This window comes from Microcebus murinus, chromosome 10 (genome assembly GCF_040939455.1).
Source record: "Microcebus murinus isolate Inina chromosome 10, M.murinus_Inina_mat1.0, whole genome shotgun sequence".
Lineage (NCBI taxonomy): Eukaryota > Metazoa > Chordata > Mammalia > Primates > Cheirogaleidae > Microcebus > Microcebus murinus.
In genome coordinates this window covers 102777042-102796698 of record NC_134113.1, presented here as the reverse complement: position 1 = coordinate 102796698, position 19657 = coordinate 102777042, and the positions used below count along the sequence as shown (strand labels likewise).

Sequence of the window (19657 nt, the reverse complement as noted above, 5' to 3'; positions counted from 1 at the left end):
CTCCTCCTCCTCCTCCTCCTCCTCCTCCTCCCACCCCGCCCCCGCCCCCGCCCCCACATGGCACAGGGCCCAGAGACACCTCAGACACTTGCTACCCAAAGTGCAAAGGGCATCAGTTGCTCCTCCAAACCCCCCCCCCAGCCCAGCAGACCGCGTTGTCCAGCCAGCCCCCGGGCCTCCCTGGGGTGCCCAGCACAAAAGTGCAGACACCCACCGGACCCTCAATCTCAGTTTTCGGATGTTTTTGCCACTCTAAGGATCCGCAGGCCAGCTGGGCCTTCTGGCAGGACAGAGAGCCCCGGAATCCGACGTGGAGAGCTGGGTATACATCCCCATGAGGAGGCGGTCCCCACCTCCGCGGCTATCCCCTTGCGGGGAGCGGCAGCCGCGGGGCCTCAGAGAAGACACCAGGCTGGGCCCCCACGGCACAGCGGGAGCACGTCCCCCGCAGGCCACTTAGCGACGGCGGCCAGCCGGCGGACGGTTGGGTTGCGCGAGACGCTGCGGCCGCCCTGCTACCGGGTTCCTGGGAGGGCGTCCTGGAACCAGCGTCCACACCAAGCCCTTGGAAGGCCCAGGCGACGGAGGAGCCCCGTCAGGCAGGGGCCGAGGACGGTGACGGCCCGGGCGGGGAGGAGCGTGTCAGGCAGGGGCAGAGGACGGTGACAGGTGATAGGCCGGGCGGGAAGGAGTCAGTCAGGCAGGGGCCGTGGAGGAGACGGGCTGGGCAAGGGTTAGGGTTAGTGTCAGGGCACAAGTCACAATCGCAAAGACCTGGAAGCCACCCGAGTGCCCATCGACCCACGAGTGGGTAAATAAAATGTGGCGCGTGGACACCACGGAGTGCTATTCGGCTATGAGGAGCAGCGGTGAGGGGGCACCTCTCGTGGTTCTCCTGGCCAGAGCTGGAACCCGTTCCAGTAAGCCAAGTATCCCAAGAATGGACACACGAGCACCACGTGCTCGCGCTCACCAGCAAATGGGTACGAACCGATGGACACCTAAGTGGACACAGAGGAATCACCTTCTTCGGGTGGGTGTCGGGCGGGTGGGGGGAGGGGATGGGCATACACATCCATTAGGAATGGGGTGGGTACGCACCGACTGGGGGATGGGCGCACTTGAAGCTCTGACCCGAGGGGGGAGGCTGGGAGAGGGCAACGCACCCGACCTTAACATTGGTGCCCCCACAATATGCTGGAACAACATGAGAGGTAAATGAATAAGAACACGGGGGGGGGAGGGGGGCACGGGCAACACATGTCACCTTAATACTTGGACTCCCATCATCTGCTTGAAAAGAGAGAGAAAAGAAAATGCAATAATAGAGATAAGAGACACTTTTTCAAAATAATGAATCCGGCCGGGCGCTGTGGCTCACGCCTGTAATCCTAGCACTTGGGAGGCCGAGGCGGGCGGATTGCTCAAGGTCAGGAGTTCAAAACCAGCCTGAGCAAGAGCGAGACCCCGTCTCTACTATAAATAGTAAGAAATTAATTGGCCAACTGATATATATATAAAAAATTAGCGGGGCATGGTGGCGCATGCCTGCAGTCCCAGCTACCCGGGAGGCTGAGGCAGAAGGATCACTCGAGCCCAGGAGTTTGAAGTTGCTGTGAGCTAGGCTGACGCCACGGCACTCACTCTAGCCTGGGCAACAAACCGAGACTCTGTCTCAAAAAAAAAAAAAAAAAAAAAAATGAATCCGAAGAGAAAAGTAAAAGGAGGCCTGTGGAGCAGGTCTGGGTGTGACTCCGGATCCCCGAACATCAGGTGCCACCACCAAAGATTCCTACGTGTAGCTCATAGAACCCCAAAAGCAACGGGAGGAGTTCTGGTCACATACTCCCTCAAAATGACATCCTGGCCTTCTTCTGGAACTCCCTCCCCTCTCAGACTCTCAAGGTTTCCTCCAGCGTGTCGGCTCCCACAGAGCAGACCTTAGGTCTGAGACCTGACTGTCCAGAAGCCACGCATGCTGCCGCGTGGCGGCGGTGTCACGGCTCGGGACAAGAGGAGGCCCCACGGTGCGGGCTGGGGCGCCAGGCACCGCGGCGGGCGCTGAGGGTGGGGGTCACCCCCACCCCGGGCCGCCCCCGCACTCCCAGAAACGCTACAGAACCAGAGGCAAAAAAAAAAAAGAAGAAGCCTACGGCACCCGGTATTCCCGGGCGGTCTCCCATCCAAGTTCTAACCAGGCCCGACCCTGCTTAGCTTCCGAGACCAGACGGGATCGGGCGCGTTCGGGGTGGTGTGGCCGTGGACGGCGGAGGGCGCCCCTGCCCCGCTCAAGAAGCCGAGCCTCTCTGCGCTTCCCCGCCGCCTCCTCCCGCCCCAGGCCCCGCGCCGGGCCGGGCCTGTTGAGTTCGCCGGCCGGGTCCCGCGGGCTCCGAGGGACGGGGGTGACAGGCGGGGCGGGCAGGGAGCGGCGGGCCGGGGTTGGGGGCTGTCTCTGTATACACACACACTCACACTCACACTCACTCACTCACACTCACACTCACACAAGATGCGCCTCCACGGCTGGACCCGCCAAGGTGGAGACCTTCAAGCCCCCCTCCTCTCCTTGCCTGGCCTCCTTCACCTCCCCGCCCCCCACCCCCAGCGCGCCGGGGCCGCTGACTGCGCACGGGCGGGAGGGGCGGGGGGCTCGCCCTTTGACCCCAGCCAGGGGCGGCCCTCCCCCACAACCCCTTTCAGCTGCGCCCCCCACCCTGTGGCCCGGCGGCCGCCTATTCCCCGGGGCCAGGGCTGGGGCACAGCGCACGGGGGAGGGGAGCCAGTGTATGGGGCGTCTCTCTCTCTCTCGGGATGTGTCCCATGGGTGGGGTGGGGTGGCGTGGTTTGTGGGGCGCTGAAGAAATCAGTCCCCTCCATCTCCTCCCTCTGGAAAACACCCAAGCCCTTGGAGAACTGCCCGCACCGCTACCGTGGGGGCCGGGACCCTCCTCTGTGTCCTCCTGTGGCCCAGTCCAAGGGGCCTGGGCCTGGCCGGGGCTGCATTGGACCCCAACCACCCTGGCGTGTGGACTCGCTAAAAATCGGCGATTAGATATTGGATTCCAGCGTCATTGAGGTCATTTCACTAATGAGTGCACCGCAAAGAGTTTCCTAATCCATCTGTGAGGGTGGCAACCGAAAGAGAATTTTAGAGCTGACAGAATAGGCGAGGAAAGGCATAGGAGATTTCCACACCCAGTAAGGAAGCCTTTCCCGAAATGGAAGAAAGAAAGGAGCAAACAGAGACACCGGTAGCCCGCCCGGATGAGAGTCTGCCCCCGAGAGAAAGTACCCTGACCAGGTTCACCCGTGGGTGGGTCGCGAGCTAGCGGCATTCAGAAGAGCGAGGCCCGCAGTCTGTGCAGAAGACACCTGCACTCGGGTGTGTGTGGCGGCACAATTCACAAGCAGCTCCAGATGTTAAACCAAGGAGAAGCCAGGGAGTTCCCAACGCCCCAGGTGTCCTCAGCCCACGACTGGCTGCTGTGGGAATGCGAAGCCCGGCTCCTTGTCTCAGAGCGGGGCAACCAGGAGGTGTGATGTCCACCCCGGGGTTCCCAGGAGGATCAGGCTGAAGCTGGGACTTGGCCTCAAAGTGTCCCTTCGCATGGCCACCCCCTTCCCCTTCCTGCTCCTCTACTCCTGGTGCCCCTCCATCCAGGGGCCAGACCTTAAAGAGTCACCCGCAAGAGAATCCTGGTCCCAAAGGAGCCTTCTGGGGGACCCCTGCTGAGAGAGGTTGTGGGCATGGCCCGCTGGGGCTCTGCCCGACCCAGGGCTGAGAGATGCAACCTCCCAGCTCTGGGTCCCTGCAGGAAGTGTTGGCAAGCACAGGGCCAGTCCTCCAAAGGCCCAGGTGCAGGGAGCCCAGGCCAAGCAGCCTGTGGAAGAAGCCACATGCTGTGCCACCCCGGGGAACACGACTGCAGGCCACGGCCCTTCCCACCTCCTCCTCCTCCACCTCCTCCTCCTCCTTCTCCTCCTCCTCCTCCTCCTCCTCCCACCCCGCCCCCGCCCCCGCCCCCACATGGCACAGGGCCCAGAGACACCTCAGACACTTGCTACCCAAAGTGCAAAGGGCATCAGTTGCTCCTCCAAACCCCCCCCCCAGCCCAGCAGACCGCGTTGTCCAGTCAGCCCCCGGGCCTCCCTGGGGTGCCCAGCACAAAAGTGCAGACACCCACCGGACCCTCAATCTCAGTTTTCGGATGTTTTTGCCACTCTAAGGATCCGCAGGCCAGCTGGGCCTTCTGGCAGGACAGAGAGCCCCGGAATCCGACGTGGAGAGCTGGGTATACATCCCCATGAGGAGGCGGTCCCCACCTCCGCGGCTATCCCCTTGCGGGGAGCGGCAGCCGCGGGGCCTCAGAGAAGACACCAGGCTGGGCCCCCACGGCACAGCGGGAGCACGTCCCCCGCAGGCCACTTAGCGACGGCGGCCAGCCGGCGGACGGTTGGGTTGCGCGAGACGCTGCGGCCGCCCTGCTACCGGGTTCCTGGGAGGGCGTCCTGGAACCAGCGTCCACACCAAGCCCTTGGAAGGCCCAGGCGACGGAGGAGCCCCGTCAGGCAGGGGCCGAGGACGGTGACGGCCCGGGCGGGGAGGAGCGTGTCAGGCAGGGGCAGAGGACGGTGACAGGTGATAGGCCGGGCGGGAAGGAGTCAGTCAGGCAGGGGCCGTGGAGGAGACGGGCTGGGTAAGGGTTAGGGTTAGTGTCAGGGCACAAGTCACAATCGCAAAGACCTGGAAGCCACCCGAGTGCCCATCGACCCACGAGTGGGTAAATAAAATGTGGCGCGTGGACACCACGGAGTGCTATTCGGCTATGAGGAGCAGCGGTGAGGGGGCACCTCTCGTGGTTCTCCTGGCCAGAGCTGGAACCCGTTCCAGTAAGCCAAGTATCCCAAGAATGGACACACGAGCACCACGTGCTCGCGCTCACCAGCAAATGGGTACGAACCGATGGACACCTAAGTGGACACAGAGGAATCACCTTCTTCGGGTGGGTGTCGGGCGGGTGGGGGGAGGGGATGGGCATACACATCCATTAGGAATGGGGTGGGTACGCACCGACTGGGGGATGGGCGCACTTGAAGCTCTGACCCGAGGGGGGAGGCTGGGAGAGGGCAACGCACCCGACCTTAACATTGGTGCCCCCACAATATGCTGGAACAACATGAGAGGTAAATGAATAAGAACACGGGGGGGGGAGGGGGGCACGGGCAACACATGTCACCTTAATACTTGGACTCCCATCATCTGCTTGAAAAGAGAGAGAAAAGAAAATGCAATAATAGAGATAAGAGACACTTTTTCAAAATAATGAATCCGGCCGGGCGCTGTGGCTCACGCCTGTAATCCTAGCACTTGGGAGGCCGAGGCGGGCGGATTGCTCAAGGTCAGGAGTTCAAAACCAGCCTGAGCAAGAGCGAGACCCCGTCTCTACTATAAATAGTAAGAAATTAATTGGCCAACTGATATATATATAAAAAATTAGCGGGGCATGGTGGCGCATGCCTGCAGTCCCAGCTACCCGGGAGGCTGAGGCAGAAGGATCACTCGAGCCCAGGAGTTTGAAGTTGCTGTGAGCTAGGCTGACGCCACGGCACTCACTCTAGCCTGGGCAACAAACCGAGACTCTGTCTCAAAAAAAAAAAAAAAAAAAAATGAATCCGAAGAGAAAAGTAAAAGGAGGCCTGTGGAGCAGGTCTGGGTGTGACTCCGGATCCCCGAACATCAGGTGCCACCACCAAAGATTCCTACGTGTAGCTCATAGAACCCCAAAAGCAACGGGAGGAGTTCTGGTCACATACTCCCTCAAAATGACATCCTGGCCTTCTTCTGGAACTCCCTCCCCTCTCAGACTCTCAAGGTTTCCTCCAGCGTGTCGGCTCCCACAGAGCAGACCTTAGGTCTGAGACCTGACTGTCCAGAAGCCACGCATGCTGCCGCGTGGCGGCGGTGTCACGGCTCGGGACAAGAGGAGGCCCCACGGTGCGGGCTGGGGCGCCAGGCACCGCGGCGGGCGCTGAGGGTGGGGGTCACCCCCACCCCGGGCCGCCCCCGCACTCCCAGAAACGCTACAGAACCAGAGGCAAAAAAAAAAAAGAAGAAGCCTACGGCACCCGGTATTCCCGGGCGGTCTCCCATCCAAGTTCTAACCAGGCCCGACCCTGCTTAGCTTCCGAGACCAGACGGGATCGGGCGCGTTCGGGGTGGTGTGGCCGTGGACGGCGGAGGGCGCCCCTGCCCCGCTCAAGAAGCCGAGCCTCTCTGCGCTTCCCCGCCGCCTCCTCCCGCCCCAGGCCCCGCGCCGGGCCGGGCCTGTTGAGTTCGCCGGCCGGGTCCCGCGGGCTCCGAGGGACGGGGGTGACAGGCGGGGCGGGCAGGGAGCGGCGGGCCGGGGTTGGGGGCTGTCTCTGTATACACACACACTCACACTCACACTCACTCACTCACACTCACACTCACACAAGATGCGCCTCCACGGCTGGACCCGCCAAGGTGGAGACCTTCAAGCCCCCCTCCTCTCCTTGCCTGGCCTCCTTCACCTCCCCGCCCCCCACCCCCAGCGCGCCGGGGCCGCTGACTGCGCACGGGCGGGAGGGGCGGGGGGCTCGCCCTTTGACCCCAGCCAGGGGCGGCCCTCCCCCACAACCCCTTTCAGCTGCGCCCCCCACCCTGTGGCCCGGCGGCCGCCTATTCCCCGGGGCCAGGGCTGGGGCACAGCGCACGGGGGAGGGGAGCCAGTGTATGGGGCGTCTCTCTCTCTCTCTCGGGATGTGTCCCATGGGTGGGGTGGGGTGGCGTGGTTTGTGGGGCGCTGAAGAAATCAGTCCCCTCCATCTCCTCCCTCTGGAAAACACCCAAGCCCTTGGAGAACTGCCCGCACCGCTACCGTGGGGGCCGGGACCCTCCTCTGTGTCCTCCTGTGGCCCAGTCCAAGGGGCCTGGGCCTGGCCGGGGCTGCATTGGACCCCAACCACCCTGGCGTGTGGACTCGCTAAAAATCGGCGATTAGATATTGGATTCCAGCGTCATTGAGGTCATTTCACTAATGAGTGCACCGCAAAGAGTTTCCTAATCCATCTGTGAGGGTGGCAACCGAAAGAGAATTTTAGAGCTGACAGAATAGGCGAGGAAAGGCATAGGAGATTTCCACACCCAGTAAGGAAGCCTTTCCCGAAATGGAAGAAAGAAAGGAGCAAACAGAGACACCGGTAGCCCGCCCGGATGAGAGTCTGCCCCCGAGAGAAAGTACCCTGACCAGGTTCACCCGTGGGTGGGTCGCGAGCTAGCGGCATTCAGAAGAGCGAGGCCCGCAGTCTGTGCAGAAGACACCTGCACTCGGGTGTGTGTGGCGGCACAATTCACAAGCAGCTCCAGATGTTAAACCAAGGAGAAGCCAGGGAGTTCCCAACGCCCCAGGTGTCCTCAGCCCACGACTGGCTGCTGTGGGAATGCGAAGCCCGGCTCCTTGTCTCAGAGCGGGGCAACCAGGAGGTGTGATGTCCACCCCGGGGTTCCCAGGAGGATCAGGCTGAAGCTGGGACTTGGCCTCAAAGTGTCCCCTCGCATGGCCACCCCCTTCCCCTTCCTGCTCCTCTACTCCTGGTGCCCCTCCATCCAGGGGCCAGACCTTAAAGAGTCACCCGCAAGAGAATCCTGGTCCCAAAGGAGCCTTCTGGGGGACCCCTGCTGAGAGAGGTTGTGGGCATGGCCCGCTGGGGCTCTGCCCGACCCAGGGCTGAGAGATGCAACCTCCCAGCTCTGGGTCCCTGCAGGAAGTGTTGGCAAGCACAGGGCCAGTCCTCCAAAGGCCCAGGTGCAGGGAGCCCAGGCCAAGCAGCCTGTGGAAGAAGCCACATGCTGTGCCACCCCGGGGAACACGACTGCAGGCCACGGCCCTTCCCACCTCCTCCTCCTCCACCTCCTCCTCCTCCTCCTCCTCCTCCTCCTCCTCCTCCTCCCACCCCGCCCCCGCCCCCGCCCCCACATGGCACAGGGCCCAGAGACACCTCAGACACTTGCTACCCAAAGTGCAAAGGGCATCAGTTGCTCCTCCAAACCCCCCCCCCAGCCCAGCAGACCGCGTTGTCCAGCCAGCCCCCGGGCCTCCCTGGGGTGCCCAGCACAAAAGTGCAGACACCCACCGGACCCTCAATCTCAGTTTTCGGATGTTTTTGCCACTCTAAGGATCCGCAGGCCAGCTGGGCCTTCTGGCAGGACAGAGAGCCCCGGAATCCGACGTGGAGAGCTGGGTATACATCCCCATGAGGAGGCGGTCCCCACCTCCGCGGCTATCCCCTTGCGGGGAGCGGCAGCCGCGGGGCCTCAGAGAAGACACCAGGCTGGGCCCCCACGGCACAGCGGGAGCACGTCCCCCGCAGGCCACTTAGCGACGGCGGCCAGCCGGCGGACGGTTGGGTTGCGCGAGACGCTGCGGCCGCCCTGCTACCGGGTTCCTGGGAGGGCGTCCTGGAACCAGCGTCCACACCAAGCCCTTGGAAGGCCCAGGCGACGGAGGAGCCCCGTCAGGCAGGGGCCGAGGACGGTGACGGCCCGGGCGGGGAGGAGCGTGTCAGGCAGGGGCAGAGGACGGTGACAGGTGATAGGCCGGGCGGGAAGGAGTCAGTCAGGCAGGGGCCGTGGAGGAGACGGGCTGGGTAAGGGTTAGGGTTAGTGTCAGGGCACAAGTCACAATCGCAAAGACCTGGAAGCCACCCGAGTGCCCATCGACCCACGAGTGGGTAAATAAAATGTGGCGCGTGGACACCACGGAGTGCTATTCGGCTATGAGGAGCAGCGGTGAGGGGGCACCTCTCGTGGTTCTCCTGGCCAGAGCTGGAACCCGTTCCAGTAAGCCAAGTATCCCAAGAATGGACACACGAGCACCACGTGCTCGCGCTCACCAGCAAATGGGTACGAACCGATGGACACCTAAGTGGACACAGAGGAATCACCTTCTTCGGGTGGGTGTCGGGCGGGTGGGGGGAGGGGATGGGCATACACATCCATTAGGAATGGGGTGGGTACGCACCGACTGGGGGATGGGCGCACTTGAAGCTCTGACCCGAGGGGGGAGGCTGGGAGAGGGCAACGCACCGGACCTTAACATTGGTGCCCCCACAATATGCTGGAACAACATGAGAGGTAAATGAATAAGAACACGGGGGGGGGGAGGGGGGCACGGGCAACACATGTCACCTTAATACTTGGACTCCCATCATCTGCTTGAAAAGAGAGAGAAAAGAAAATGCAATAATAGAGATAAGAGACACTTTTTCAAAATAATGAATCCGGCCGGGCGCTGTGGCTCACGCCTGTAATCCTAGCACTTGGGAGGCCGAGGCGGGCGGATTGCTCAAGGTCAGGAGTTCAAAACCAGCCTGAGCAAGAGCGAGACCCCGTCTCTACTATAAATAGTAAGAAATTAATTGGCCAACTGATATATATATAAAAAATTAGCGGGGCATGGTGGCGCATGCCTGCAGTCCCAGCTACCCGGGAGGCTGAGGCAGAAGGATCACTCGAGCCCAGGAGTTTGAAGTTGCTGTGAGCTAGGCTGACGCCACGGCACTCACTCTAGCCTGGGCAACAAACCGAGACTCTGTCTCAAAAAAAAAAAAAAAAAAAAAAATGAATCCGAAGAGAAAAGTAAAAGGAGGCCTGTGGAGCAGGTCTGGGTGTGACTCCGGATCCCCGAACATCAGGTGCCACCACCAAAGATTCCTACGTGTAGCTCATAGAACCCCAAAAGCAACGGGAGGAGTTCTGGTCACATACTCCCTCAAAATGACATCCTGGCCTTCTTCTGGAACTCCCTCCCCTCTCAGACTCTCAAGGTTTCCTCCAGCGTGTCGGCTCCCACAGAGCAGACCTTAGGTCTGAGACCTGACTGTCCAGAAGCCACGCATGCTGCCGCGTGGCGGCGGTGTCACGGCTCGGGACAAGAGGAGGCCCCACGGTGCGGGCTGGGGCGCCAGGCACCGCGGCGGGCGCTGAGGGTGGGGGTCACCCCCACCCCGGGCCGCCCCCGCACTCCCAGAAACGCTACAGAACCAGAGGCAAAAAAAAAAAAGAAGAAGCCTACGGCACCCGGTATTCCCGGGCGGTCTCCCATCCAAGTTCTAACCAGGCCCGACCCTGCTTAGCTTCCGAGACCAGACGGGATCGGGCGCGTTCGGGGTGGTGTGGCCGTGGACGGCGGAGGGCGCCCCTGCCCCGCTCAAGAAGCCGAGCCTCTCTGCGCTTCCCCGCCGCCTCCTCCCGCCCCAGGCCCCGCGCCGGGCCGGGCCTGTTGAGTTCGCCGGCCGGGTCCCGCGGGCTCCGAGGGACGGGGGTGACAGGCGGGGCGGGCAGGGAGCGGCGGGCCGGGGTTGGGGGCTGTCTCTGTATACACACACACTCACACTCACACTCACTCACTCACACTCACACTCACACAAGATGCGCCTCCACGGCTGGACCCGCCAAGGTGGAGACCTTCAAGCCCCCCTCCTCTCCTTGCCTGGCCTCCTTCACCTCCCCGCCCCCCACCCCCAGCGCGCCGGGGCCGCTGACTGCGCACGGGCGGGAGGGGCGGGGGGCTCGCCCTTTGACCCCAGCCAGGGGCGGCCCTCCCCCACAACCCCTTTCAGCTGCGCCCCCCACCCTGTGGCCCGGCGGCCGCCTATTCCCCGGGGCCAGGGCTGGGGCACAGCGCACGGGGGAGGGGAGCCAGTGTATGGGGCGTCTCTCTCTCTCTCGGGATGTGTCCCATGGGTGGGGTGGGGTGGCGTGGTTTGTGGGGCGCTGAAGAAATCAGTCCCCTCCATCTCCTCCCTCTGGAAAACACCCAAGCCCTTGGAGAACTGCCCGCACCGCTACCGTGGGGGCCGGGACCCTCCTCTGTGTCCTCCTGTGGCCCAGTCCAAGGGGCCTGGGCCTGGCCGGGGCTGCATTGGACCCCAACCACCCTGGCGTGTGGACTCGCTAAAAATCGGCGATTAGATATTGGATTCCAGCGTCATTGAGGTCATTTCACTAATGAGTGCACCGCAAAGAGTTTCCTAATCCATCTGTGAGGGTGGCAACCGAAAGAGAATTTTAGAGCTGACAGAATAGGCGAGGAAAGGCATAGGAGATTTCCACACCCAGTAAGGAAGCCTTTCCCGAAATGGAAGAAAGAAAGGAGCAAACAGAGACACCGGTAGCCCGCCCGGATGAGAGTCTGCCCCCGAGAGAAAGTACCCTGACCAGGTTCACCCGTGGGTGGGTCGCGAGCTAGCGGCATTCAGAAGAGCGAGGCCCGCAGTCTGTGCAGAAGACACCTGCACTCGGGTGTGTGTGGCGGCACAATTCACAAGCAGCTCCAGATGTTAAACCAAGGAGAAGCCAGGGAGTTCCCAACGCCCCAGGTGTCCTCAGCCCACGACTGGCTGCTGTGGGAATGCGAAGCCCGGCTCCTTGTCTCAGAGCGGGGCAACCAGGAGGTGTGATGTCCACCCCGGGGTTCCCAGGAGGATCAGGCTGAAGCTGGGACTTGGCCTCAAAGTGTCCCCTCGCATGGCCACCCCCTTCCCCTTCCTGCTCCTCTACTCCTGGTGCCCCTCCATCCAGGGGCCAGACCTTAAAGAGTCACCCGCAAGAGAATCCTGGTCCCAAAGGAGCCTTCTGGGGGACCCCTGCTGAGAGAGGTTGTGGGCATGGCCCGCTGGGGCTCTGCCCGACCCAGGGCTGAGAGATGCAACCTCCCAGCTCTGGGTCCCTGCAGGAAGTGTTGGCAAGCACAGGGCCAGTCCTCCAAAGGCCCAGGTGCAGGGAGCCCAGGCCAAGCAGCCTGTGGAAGAAGCCACATGCTGTGCCACCCCGGGGAACACGACTGCAGGCCACGGCCCTTCCCACCTCCTCCTCCTCCACCTCCTCCTCCTCCTCCTCCTCCTCCTCCTCCTCCTCCTCCCACCCCGCCCCCGCCCCCGCCCCCACATGGCACAGGGCCCAGAGACACCTCAGACACTTGCTACCCAAAGTGCAAAGGGCATCAGTTGCTCCTCCAAACCCCCCCCCCAGCCCAGCAGACCGCGTTGTCCAGCCAGCCCCCGGGCCTCCCTGGGGTGCCCAGCACAAAAGTGCAGACACCCACCGGACCCTCAATCTCAGTTTTCGGATGTTTTTGCCACTCTAAGGATCCGCAGGCCAGCTGGGCCTTCTGGCAGGACAGAGAGCCCCGGAATCCGACGTGGAGAGCTGGGTATACATCCCCATGAGGAGGCGGTCCCCACCTCCGCGGCTATCCCCTTGCGGGGAGCGGCAGCCGCGGGGCCTCAGAGAAGACACCAGGCTGGGCCCCCACGGCACAGCGGGAGCACGTCCCCCGCAGGCCACTTAGCGACGGCGGCCAGCCGGCGGACGGTTGGGTTGCGCGAGACGCTGCGGCCGCCCTGCTACCGGGTTCCTGGGAGGGCGTCCTGGAACCAGCGTCCACACCAAGCCCTTGGAAGGCCCAGGCGACGGAGGAGCCCCGTCAGGCAGGGGCCGAGGACGGTGACGGCCCGGGCGGGGAGGAGCGTGTCAGGCAGGGGCAGAGGACGGTGACAGGTGATAGGCCGGGCGGGAAGGAGTCAGTCAGGCAGGGGCCGTGGAGGAGACGGGCTGGGTAAGGGTTAGGGTTAGTGTCAGGGCACAAGTCACAATCGCAAAGACCTGGAAGCCACCCGAGTGCCCATCGACCCACGAGTGGGTAAATAAAATGTGGCGCGTGGACACCACGGAGTGCTATTCGGCTATGAGGAGCAGCGGTGAGGGGGCACCTCTCGTGGTTCTCCTGGCCAGAGCTGGAACCCGTTCCAGTAAGCCAAGTATCCCAAGAATGGACACACGAGCACCACGTGCTCGCGCTCACCAGCAAATGGGTACGAACCGATGGACACCTAAGTGGACACAGAGGAATCACCTTCTTCAGGTGGGTGTCGGGCGGGTGGGGGGAGGGGATGGGCATACACATCCATTAGGAATGGGGTGGGTACGCACCGACTGGGGGATGGGCGCACTTGAAGCTCTGACCCGAGGGGGGAGGCTGGGAGAGGGCAACGCACCCGACCTTAACATTGGTGCCCCCACAATATGCTGGAACAACATGAGAGGTAAATGAATAAGAACACGGGGGGGGGAGGGGGGCACGGGCAACACATGTCACCTTAATACTTGGACTCCCATCATCTGCTTGAAAAGAGAGAGAAAAGAAAATGCAATAATAGAGATAAGAGACACTTTTTCAAAATAATGAATCCGGCCGGGCGCTGTGGCTCACGCCTGTAATCCTAGCACTTGGGAGGCCGAGGCGGGCGGATTGCTCAAGGTCAGGAGTTCAAAACCAGCCTGAGCAAGAGCGAGACCCCGTCTCTACTATAAATAGTAAGAAATTAATTGGCCAACTGATATATATATAAAAAATTAGCGGGGCATGGTGGCGCATGCCTGCAGTCCCAGCTACCCGGGAGGCTGAGGCAGAAGGATCACTCGAGCCCAGGAGTTTGAAGTTGCTGTGAGCTAGGCTGACGCCACGGCACTCACTCTAGCCTGGGCAACAAACCGAGACTCTGTCTCAAAAAAAAAAAAAAAAAAAAAATGAATCCGAAGAGAAAAGTAAAAGGAGGCCTGTGGAGCAGGTCTGGGTGTGACTCCGGATCCCCGAACATCAGGTGCCACCACCAAAGATTCCTACGTGTAGCTCATAGAACCCCAAAAGCAACGGGAGGAGTTCTGGTCACATACTCCCTCAAAATGACATCCTGGCCTTCTTCTGGAACTCCCTCCCCTCTCAGACTCTCAAGGTTTCCTCCAGCGTGTCGGCTCCCACAGAGCAGACCTTAGGTCTGAGACCTGACTGTCCAGAAGCCACGCATGCTGCCGCGTGGCGGCGGTGTCACGGCTCGGGACAAGAGGAGGCCCCACGGTGCGGGCTGGGGCGCCAGGCACCGCGGCGGGCGCTGAGGGTGGGGGTCACCCCCACCCCGGGCCGCCCCCGCACTCCCAGAAACGCTACAGAACCAGAGGCAAAAAAAAAAAAGAAGAAGCCTACGGCACCCGGTATTCCCGGGCGGTCTCCCATCCAAGTTCTAACCAGGCCCGACCCTGCTTAGCTTCCGAGACCAGACGGGATCGGGCGCGTTCGGGGTGGTGTGGCCGTGGACGGCGGAGGGCGCCCCTGCCCCGCTCAAGAAGCCGAGCCTCTCTGCGCTTCCCCGCCGCCTCCTCCCGCCCCAGGCCCCGCGCCGGGCCGGGCCTGTTGAGTTCGCCGGCCGGGTCCCGCGGGCTCCGAGGGACGGGGGTGACAGGCGGGGCGGGCAGGGAGCGGCGGGCCGGGGTTGGGGGCTGTCTCTGTATACACACACACTCACACTCACACTCACTCACTCACACTCACACTCACACAAGATGCGCCTCCACGGCTGGACCCGCCAAGGTGGAGACCTTCAAGCCCCCCTCCTCTCCTTGCCTGGCCTCCTTCACCTCCCCGCCCCCCACCCCCAGCGCGCCGGGGCCGCTGACTGCGCACGGGCGGGAGGGGCGGGGGGCTCGCCCTTTGACCCCAGCCAGGGGCGGCCCTCCCCCACAACCCCTTTCAGCTGCGCCCCCCACCCTGTGGCCCGGCGGCCGCCTATTCCCCGGGGCCAGGGCTGGGGCACAGCGCACGGGGGAGGGGAGCCAGTGTATGGGGCGTCTCTCTCTCTCTCGGGATGTGTCCCATGGGTGGGGTGGGGTGGCGTGGTTTGTGGGGCGCTGAAGAAATCAGTCCCCTCCATCTCCTCCCTCTGGAAAACACCCAAGCCCTTGGAGAACTGCCCGCACCGCTACCGTGGGGGCCGGGACCCTCCTCTGTGTCCTCCTGTGGCCCAGTCCAAGGGGCCTGGGCCTGGCCGGGGCTGCATTGGACCCCAACCACCCTGGCGTGTGGACTCGCTAAAAATCGGCGATTAGATATTGGATTCCAGCGTCATTGAGGTCATTTCACTAATGAGTGCACCGCAAAGAGTTTCCTAATCCATCTGTGAGGGTGGCAACCGAAAGAGAATTTTAGAGCTGACAGAATAGGCGAGGAAAGGCATAGGAGATTTCCACACCCAGTAAGGAAGCCTTTCCCGAAATGGAAGAAAGAAAGGAGCAAACAGAGACACCGGTAGCCCGCCCGGATGAGAGTCTGCCCCCGAGAGAAAGTACCCTGACCAGGTTCACCCGTGGGTGGGTCGCGAGCTAGCGGCATTCAGAAGAGCGAGGCCCGCAGTCTGTGCAGAAGACACCTGCACTCGGGTGTGTGTGGCGGCACAATTCACAAGCAGCTCCAGATGTTAAACCAAGGAGAAGCCAGGGAGTTCCCAACGCCCCAGGTGTCCTCAGCCCACGACTGGCTGCTGTGGGAATGCGAAGCCCGGCTCCTTGTCTCAGAGCGGGGCAACCAGGAGGTGTGATGTCCACCCCGGGGTTCCCAGGAGGATCAGGCTGAAGCTGGGACTTGGCCTCAAAGTGTCCCCTCGCATGGCCACCCCCTTCCCCTTCCTGCTCCTCTACTCCTGGTGCCCCTCCATCCAGGGGCCAGACCTTAAAGAGTCACCCGCAAGAGAATCCTGGTCCCAAAGGAGCCTTCTGGGGGACCCCTGCTGAGAGAGGTTGTGGGCATGGCCCGCTGGGGCTCTGCCCGACCCAGGGCTGAGAGATGCAACCTCCCAGCTCTGGGTCCCTGCAGGAAGTGTTGGCAAGCACAGGGCCAGTCCTCCAAAGGCCCAGGTGCAGGGAGCCCAGGCCAAGCAGCCTGTGGAAGAAGCCACATGCTGTGCCACCCCGGGGAACACGACTGCAGGCCACGGCCCTTCCCACCTCCTCCTCCTCCACCTCCTCCTCCTCCTCCTCCTCCTCCTCCTCCTCCTCCTCCCACCCCGCCCCCGCCCCCGCCCCCACATGGCACAGGGCCCAGAGACACCTCAGACACTTGCTACCCAAAGTGCAAAGGGCATCAGTTGCTCCTCCAAACCCCCCCCCCAGCCCAGCAGACCGCGTTGTCCAGCCAGCCCCCGGGCCTCCCTGGGGTGCCCAGCACAAAAGTGCAGACACCCACCGGACCCTCAATCTCAGTTTTCGGATGTTTTTGCCACTCTAAGGATCCGCAGGCCAGCTGGGCCTTCTGGCAGGACAGAGAGCCCCGGAATCCGACGTGGAGAGCTGGGTATACATCCCCATGAGGAGGCGGTCCCCACCTCCGCGGCTATCCCCTTGCGGGGAGCGGCAGCCGCGGGGCCTCAGAGAAGACACCAGGCTGGGCCCCCACGGCACAGCGGGAGCACGTCCCCCGCAGGCCACTTAGCGACGGCGGCCAGCCGGCGGACGGTTGGGTTGCGCGAGACGCTGCGGCCGCCCTGCTACCGGGTTCCTGGGAGGGCGTCCTGGAACCAGCGTCCACACCAAGCCCTTGGAAGGCCCAGGCGACGGAGGAGCCCCGTCAGGCAGGGGCCGAGGACGGTGACGGCCCGGGCGGGGAGGAGCGTGTCAGGCAGGGGCAGAGGACGGTGACAGGTGATAGGCCGGGCGGGAAGGAGTCAGTCAGGCAGGGGCCGTGGAGGAGACGGGCTGGGTAAGGGTTAGGGTTAGTGTCAGGGCACAAGTCACAATCGCAAAGACCTGGAAGCCACCCGAGTGCCCATCGACCCACGAGTGGGTAAATAAAATGTGGCGCGTGGACACCACGGAGTGCTATTCGGCTATGAGGAGCAGCGGTGAGGGGGCACCTCTCGTGGTTCTCCTGGCCAGAGCTGGAACCCGTTCCAGTAAGCCAAGTATCCCAAGAATGGACACACGAGCACCACGTGCTCGCGCTCACCAGCAAATGGGTACGAACCGATGGACACCTAAGTGGACACAGAGGAATCACCTTCTTCGGGTGGGTGTCGGGCGGGTGGGGGGAGGGGATGGGCATACACATCCATTAGGAATGGGGTGGGTACGCACCGACTGGGGGATGGGCGCACTTGAAGCTCTGACCCGAGGGGGGAGGCTGGGAGAGGGCAACGCACCCGACCTTAACATTGGTGCCCCCACAATATGCTGGAACAACATGAGAGGTAAATGAATAAGAACACGGGGGGGGGAGGGGGGCACGGGCAACACATGTCACCTTAATACTTGGACTCCCATCATCTGCTTGAAAAGAGAGAGAAAAGAAAATGCAATAATAGAGATAAGAGACACTTTTTCAAAATAATGAATCCGGCCGGGCGCTGTGGCTCACGCCTGTAATCCTAGCACTTGGGAGGCCGAGGCGGGCGGATTGCTCAAGGTCAGGAGTTCAAAACCAGCCTGAGCAAGAGCGAGACCCCGTCTCTACTATAAATAGTAAGAAATTAATTGGCCAACTGATATATATATAAAAAATTAGCGGGGCATGGTGGCGCATGCCTGCAGTCCCAGCTACCCGGGAGGCTGAGGCAGAAGGATCACTCGAGCCCAGGAGTTTGAAGTTGCTGTGAGCTAGGCTGACGCCACGGCACTCACTCTAGCCTGGGCAACAAACCGAGACTCTGTCTCAAAAAAAAAAAAAAAAAAAAAAATGAATCCGAAGAGAAAAGTAAAAGGAGGCCTGTGGAGCAGGTCTGGGTGTGACTCCGGATCCCCGAACATCAGGTGCCACCACCAAAGATTCCTACGTGTAGCTCATAGAACCCCAAAAGCAACGGGAGGAGTTCTGGTCACATACTCCCTCAAAATGACATCCTGGCCTTCTTCTGGAACTCCCTCCCCTCTCAGACTCTCAAGGTTTCCTCCAGCGTGTCGGCTCCCACAGAGCAGACCTTAGGTCTGAGACCTGACTGTCCAGAAGCCACGCATGCTGCCGCGTGGCGGCGGTGTCACGGCTCGGGACAAGAGGAGGCCCCACGGTGCGGGCTGGGGCGCCAGGCACCGCGGCGGGCGCTGAGGGTGGGGGTCACCCCCACCCCGGGCCGCCCCCGCACTCCCAGAAACGCTACAGAACCAGAGGCAAAAAAAAAAAAGAAGAAGCCTACGGCACCCGGTATTCCCGGGCGGTCTCCCATCCAAGTTCTAACCAGGCCCGACCCTGCTTAGCTTCCGAGACCAGACGGGATCGGGCGCGTTCGGGGTGGTGTGGCCGTGGACGGCGGAGGGCGCCCCTGCCCCGCTCAAGAAGCCGAGCCTCTCTGCGCTTCCCCGCCGCCTCCTCCCGCCCCAGGCCCCGCGCCGGGCCGGGCCTGTTGAGTTCGCCGGCCGGGTCCCGCGGGCTCCGAGGGACGGGGGTGACAGGCGGGGCGGGCAGGGAGCGGCGGGCCGGGGTTGGGGGCTGTCTCTGTATACACACACACTCACACTCACACTCACTCACTCACACTCACACTCACACAAGATGCGCCTCCACGGCTGGACCCGCCAAGGTGGAGACCTTCAAGCCCCCCTCCTCTCCTTGCCTGGCCTCCTTCACCTCCCCGCCCCCCACCCCCAGCGCGCCGGGGCCGCTGACTGCGCACGGGCGGGAGGGGCGGGGGGCTCGCCCTTTGACCCCAGCCAGGGGCGGCCCTCCCCCACAACCCCTTTCAGCTGCGCCCCCACCCTGTGGCCCGGCGGCCGCCTATTCCCCGGGGCCAGGGCTGGGGCACAGCGCACGGGGGAGGGGAGCCAGTGTATGGGGCGTCTCTCTCTCTCTCGGGATGTGTCCCATGGGTGGGGTGGGGTGGCGTGGTTTGTGGGGCGCTGAAGAAATCAGTCCCCTCCATCTCCTCCCTCTGGAAAACACCCAAGCCCTTGGAGAACTGCCCGCACCGCTACCGTGGGGGCCGGGACCCTCCTCTGTGTCCTCCTGTGGCCCAGTCCAAGGGGCCTGGGCCTGGCCGGGGCTGCATTGGACCCCAACCACCCTGGCGTGTGGACTCGCTAAAAATCGGCGATTAGATATTGGATTCCAGCGTCATTGAGGTCATTTCACTAATGAGTGCACCGCAAAGAGTTTCCTAATCCATCTGTGAGGGTGGCAACCGAAAGAGAATTTTAGAGCTGACAGAATAGGCGAGGAAAGGCATAGGAGATTTCCACACCCAGTAAGGAAGCCTTTCCCGAAATGGAAGAAAGAAAGGAGCAAACAGAGACACCGGTAGCCCGCCCGGATGAGAGTCTGCCCCCGAGAGAAAGTACCCTGACCAGGTTCACCCGTGGGTGGGTCGCGAGCTAGCGGCATTCAGAAGAGCGAGGCCCGCAGTCTGTGCAGAAGACACCTGCACTCGGGTGTGTGTGGCGGCACAATTCACAAGCAGCTCCAGATGTTAAACCAAGGAGAAGCCAGGGAGTTCCCAACGCCCCAGGTGTCCTCAGCCCACGACTGGCTGCTGTGGGAATGCGAAGCCCGGCTCCTTGTCTCAGAGCGGGGCAACCAGGAGGTGTGATGTCCACCCCGGGGTTCCCAGGAGGATCAGGCTGAAGCTGGGACTTGGCCTCAAAGTGTCCCCTCGCATGGCCACCCCCTTCCCCTTCCTGCTCCTCTACTCCTGGTGCCCCTCCATCCAGGGGCCAGACCTTAAAGAGTCACCCGCAAGAGAATCCTGGTCCCAAAGGAGCCTTCTGGGGGACCCCTGCTGAGAGAGGTTGTGGGCATGGCCCGCTGGGGCTCTGCCCGACCCAGGG

The 19657-nt window shown here is 62.5% G+C and overlaps 5 pseudogenes; all 5 read right to left on the bottom strand.

Moving 5' to 3' along the window:
* Positions 1 to 2146: 2146 nt before the first annotated feature.
* LOC142873552 (uncharacterized) lies at positions 2147 to 2265 on the bottom strand (annotated as a pseudogene).
* Positions 2266 to 6114: 3849 nt separating this feature from the next.
* Positions 6115 to 6233, bottom strand: LOC142873541 (uncharacterized; annotated as a pseudogene).
* A 3854-nt stretch (positions 6234 to 10087) lies between these two features.
* Positions 10088 to 10206, bottom strand: LOC142873529 (uncharacterized; annotated as a pseudogene).
* Positions 10207 to 14056: 3850 nt separating this feature from the next.
* LOC142873518 (uncharacterized) lies at positions 14057 to 14175 on the bottom strand (annotated as a pseudogene).
* A 3851-nt stretch (positions 14176 to 18026) lies between these two features.
* Positions 18027 to 18145, bottom strand: LOC142873507 (uncharacterized; annotated as a pseudogene).
* Positions 18146 to 19657: the final 1512 nt, after the last annotated feature.